This window comes from Triticum dicoccoides, chromosome 7B (genome assembly GCF_002162155.2).
Source record: "Triticum dicoccoides isolate Atlit2015 ecotype Zavitan chromosome 7B, WEW_v2.0, whole genome shotgun sequence".
NCBI classification, from domain to species: domain Eukaryota; kingdom Viridiplantae; phylum Streptophyta; class Magnoliopsida; order Poales; family Poaceae; genus Triticum; species Triticum dicoccoides.
The window spans coordinates 733,133,575-733,138,964 of NC_041393.1; positions in this window are offsets into that span (position 1 = coordinate 733,133,575).

Consider the following 5,390-nt stretch of genomic DNA (forward strand, 5'->3'; position numbering starts at 1 on the left):
GGGCGCAAATGAAATTTGAGAGACGGGCGCACTATGCAGGGGTGAGCGGTAGAAGCGAGATCCGAACCATTGATGAAGAAGGCGAGCCCTTTTATGGACCAGTACGATGGTGAAAAGGTGGGCAGTGGGAAGAAATCCGGCGTCGAGAGGCATCCAGATTGCACGAAATCAGCGGTAGCCGGCACGTGAGAATTTGCATGAATTATGTGGTCACATCAATCTACAGGAACTTCCTACATGCACTAAAAAAAGAAAAATACAGAACATCAGCGTGAGTTTCAATTATCAAACATATTCCTGTTTTAGTTTACGCATGAGAGCCGCAATACGAACATTAAGTAGAACAGCATACCTGCGTATACTATGACAACCTTTTTACTACCATAAGCACATCATAATTTCCAAGAGAACTATATCCATTAGGACGTTTTGTACTTGATACTGAAACTTAGCAAGAGAGTTGAAACAACACTGGTATCACTAAAAAAACAACACTTTATTGCCTTTTTTTTTGGAACAACACTTCATTGCTGATGACATTTTGTTTTAACCATCTGCCGAACATATATAATTTCTCAATATAAATCTGAAAAGTGCTTGAATTATCTAGCTAACATACTTTACAATTTCTAACCCCCCTTTATAACTGTTTTTTTTTTTTTGCATCGCCTTTATAACTGGTTGGATAGTTATTATCTGCTCTAGCATGACCAAATATTAGTCAAATAAATCATGCATAATACTAAATCACAATGGAAACTTTGGAAAGGGGGAATAAACTTACCAACATGGAACAATACATGGCACCAAATCACATGCATGGATATGCTAACTCTGAGAGCGGGAATAAACTTATCAACGTGAAACAACTATTTGGACTGTCCTTTCTTGATTACGCAGCTCGTATATCAAACACCCTACAATTATAATCAGATATATACTTGACATGCTTTAGATTCCAAGTACAGTTTAAACATAATATAAAGCTACAGCTATGTCTAGCGCTACTAAGCAACTACGGAGTAATAATTAATATGCTGGACTTCCCCGCAGCATGTCGACGAAGAACTTGTCCACGGTAGCTTTAGCCTCCATACACTTGCGCAGCGTTGCTGCCACCTTCGCACGCCTCCATTGGCGGCGTCTTCCCAGAGCCGATTCTGCCGGGCTCACAGGCCGCCAGTCATGAGAAGACGACGACGACGATTCGCCCTTCACGACACAGATCGTTCACGTTGTGTTGCCCATGACGATGCTGATAGGTGGTCCGACTACGCGTGCGCGTAGATTGTCTCTGTCCGAAACTATGATTTACGCACGTACGTGCACTTTTCGATTGTAAGCGCCGGCGAATTGGCGGCCTCGAGGACACCACACATCGTCCTAGGCCACCCTGGACCGCGCTCCCGTCGCGCCTCGCTCATGATGCTCCGCCTTCGCCTCGGCGAGCTCCACACCACGGACCGTGGCCTCTGCTGGTCATCGGCCACCTGCCCCACCACCTCCGAGCATTGCCACACCGCGCTCGCACAGGCCAGGAAGAAGCAATCGCTCCTTTGCCGCATATATGCACCATGGCTGCCCTAGCGCCATACGTCGCGGCGCTCCATGGTGCCGTCGTCGTCGGGGTGGGCATAAGCGCACGACCACCGTAGCTGCTGGCCTGCTCAATCCCGAATCGCCCTCGAGCCGCTGCAATCCGAGGCGCTCCGCGAGAGATCATAAAGACCAACAACGCGTCCTCAAGCCTCTGAAATTCATGCGATAGATGATGTACGGTGACGTCGAAGGGTGTCATATTCACGTCCTAGGGCGACGCATGGCGGCAGCTTCGCAAGATATGCAACCCCTTGAGATTGTGCTCCGCTCCCGCCGGGTCCAGTCCTTCCGCCCCGCCCACAAGGAGAAGCTCGGCCGCCTTCTCCACTCCGTCGCCCCGACGTCGGCCTCGTCTTCGACGAAGAACCTGCCTTACCACACATCGGCGTACGTCGTGGACTACATGGTGCGCGCCATCGTAGGCACCAGTTCAAACAGCCAGACACGTACCTGAGGGGGGCTGAGGACAGGAGGAAAACGGGGCAGGACCGGGCCTTGGTCTCGGCTGCATCAGCAAGCGCGGGCCAGTGATCGACATCCATGACAGCGGCGGCGACGACACTTCCTGCCATGGCGTCCCCGTCCTTGCCACCGTGTCCAAGAGCATCATCAGGAACACCGGGGTGCCGCTCTTGCGCATCTCCTCGCCGGCCACATCACGTACGGCGGCATGAGGGCGGCGCTAGGAGGCGAATTACCAGAACTCGACGGCGCGGACAGGACGGGGAGGAGGTGAAATTCATCGCCAACCGCAGCCTCCCCCATTAATGCAAAACGATCAGGTAAATACAAACGCAACTGAGCAGGTACCATATACTGCGATGGAAGGAGCAGCAGCAGGAAACACCCGTATTTATAGGAGCCTGTGGGAAAGCCATTTCGAACACGATGATGTGGACGTGAAACAACAAGAGCACGCGATCGAAGCAGCAACCGCCTATGTACGTGAAACAAACTACACACGTGATGCGGATGGAAGCCAAATTGTAAACTAACGCTAACGTGGCACCCTCCCAGAAGTACGGTCGAACACGCGAGAAAAACGAACCGACCTCCCGATGGGAACGCACGTCACGCATGCATAGCTGTGCGTGAGGAAATAAAAGAGAGTAAAAATATCGTCATGCACGGTAAGGGATGAGTGAACACGTGCAATCGCAAGCTAAGGCTGATCATAGTGGGGAGTAACTTAGATTAGTAACATGCATATGTTACTAGTCTATGTTACTACTTTTATAGTGCATAGTATCATATAATACTAGTATTATAGATGGTCTCATTTATTGCCATGCATGACACATAGTAGCATCACATTTATTATGTTACGGTATCTACCTATGTTACTATAACCATCTCTCTCTTCTTTAATTACCTGCCACATAAGCACGTTTGCGAGTCCCAAGTACATGTTACTACTTACTATGTTACCCCATTATGGCCAGCCTAAGAACGACCACATACTCAAATCACCAATCGAATCTGCCCCACATGCAACCCAATGAGAATGCTCGGAAAAAAGCAGTACTACATGCAGCCCAATGAAAACTGAGGGTCCAGCACACATGCAACCCAGTAGGAAACTGAAGTACGGAATGTACAGAGGTCAATTGGGATGGCCCAAGCATGCCGAAAATGCTAGGCGCACACACAAACATGCAGTCCACGTTAACAAAATTTACAACGGAAACCCAGAGCCACATGCGATTTCTACCCCCCTGGGTCCCAAATAAATACACGTGGCTGCAACTCACAAGTTCTCAAGTTGCTTTCATCCAAGTGGTGAAACGTGAGGGCAAAAACTTCCCCGGATATAGTGGTTTTGGTATAATTCTGAAATTTAAAAAATAGCATCACGCATGCATCGTTGGTTGTTCTTGTAAAGGAGTAGCAGAAGAAATCGTTATTAATTAAGTAAGTAAGAGAAGAAGAAAAAATGTAAGCCGTCGTTAGGGTTCCACGAAGCCTCGGACTGGCGCGGGACATGTGCACGGCAGGCCCAAGCTGCGCCACGCAGCACATGCACACGAGACTTGAATGGCATGCTATGTCAATGGTCCGTGCAGCTCTTCGATTGGTCGAGTCTTTTGCACGTAGGCAAATCTTCCGGCCGGTCCCTCTAGCTCGGACGGCCTTGTCGCCCCGTCTACAATTAGTGCACTGCTAAATAACGACGACGTGCACCTGCTCACCGCCGCTACAAAAGGAAAAAGGGCCCCGTACGTAGGTACCATCAGTGTCCCATGCTGTGCATGCATGTTATGCACGTACCCGGGCCGGGTGGCACACGAGCGCGCGCGCGTCTATATAGCATGGCCGCCTCGCAGCTCCATTCTCCTCCACAAGCAAACGGGCGCGCACACACGAGATTACACAAACACATGATTAGACATTGTTGTTAAATTAAATCAGACCTGTCTGTACATGTTGTGGCCTGATCTCCCCTTGATGTGGATTGCCTTCTCTTCACCTGTATAGTTTGTCTGTTCATCCGCGGGAACATGTCTTGTGGAAAATAACAAATGACAAGTGATATAAAATATAAACAGAAAGAGAGGGGAGCTTAGGAGATTATGACAAAAGAAAGGGGGTTTTGTTCTCTACTTCTATTATTCCGTTGTAATGCTTGTTGTTCATACACATACACCAGAGTAGAATCTTGATTTTCTGTCAGAGGCAATCAGTGTCAAATGGATAAAAGGACAACTTTTCCACGATGAAAACGAAAGCCCTTATTGTTTTCATGTTAAAGGTAAAAGGACAACCTTGTCTCTTTTGCTTCATATATATAGCATCAATACAGGGTCACCATTTTTCATATATGTTGATGCAAATTGTTTACTTTTCAAGCCCAGTTAACCCAACCAATGCATATGCTATAGTATAGACCTCTGTTGTGGAACCTGAACAATTTTCTTTATTTCTTTCAGCCCAACACACCCATGAGATCACCTGATGATGATGACAGCAGCAACACGCAAGGGTCTCTTACAGTTTGTGTCGAGGACGAGCATGTGTGACACATGATCGACCGCGCTGCGAGGATCATAAGGAGATTGATCAGGTATATGTATGTTGGTAACTTGGAACCGATTAGGCGTCTTTCTTGTCTGCCATGACTCATTTTGGTGCAGTGGACTCTATCTATCACATGCTCGCAGTAAGATCGAACCCTAAGAAAATTTTCTCCTAATTGTTTTTGCCATGCTTCCGTAAAGACATATCAATTAGTATTAGCGTTGAGCTGCTAGCTACTAGTTTGTATTGCACTGCCTTTTGCAGTCACTACTTGGCTAATTGCATTATGAAATACTCAGGTGTTAGTTTTCCAAGTTATCCTGGTTCAAGTGTGGGTGTGACGGCGGTGGGCAAAACGAGCATGTAGAAAGATACCAAAACAGCGTTAGGGTAAGAAATCGTTGCTGAAGACTTGAAATACACGTGACTGTACATGTTGTGGTCAAATCTCCCCTTAATCTGGATTCCATTTTCTTCACATGCATAGTTTAATTGTCCATTTATTGGCAGGTACATGCCTTGTTAACAATAACAAGTGATATAAAATATAAATAGAAAGAGAGGGGAGCTTACGAGAGTATGAGAAAAGAAATTGGGTTCTGTTCTCTACTTCTGTTATTCTCGTAATGCTTGTTGTTCATACTCATACAACTGAGGATAACCTTGATTTTCTGTCAGAAGTAATCAACATCAAATGAGAAAAAAGGACAACCTTTCAATGCAAAAAATCAAAGTCCTTATTTTTAGTCATGTTAATAAAAGCAGAGATGCCCCCC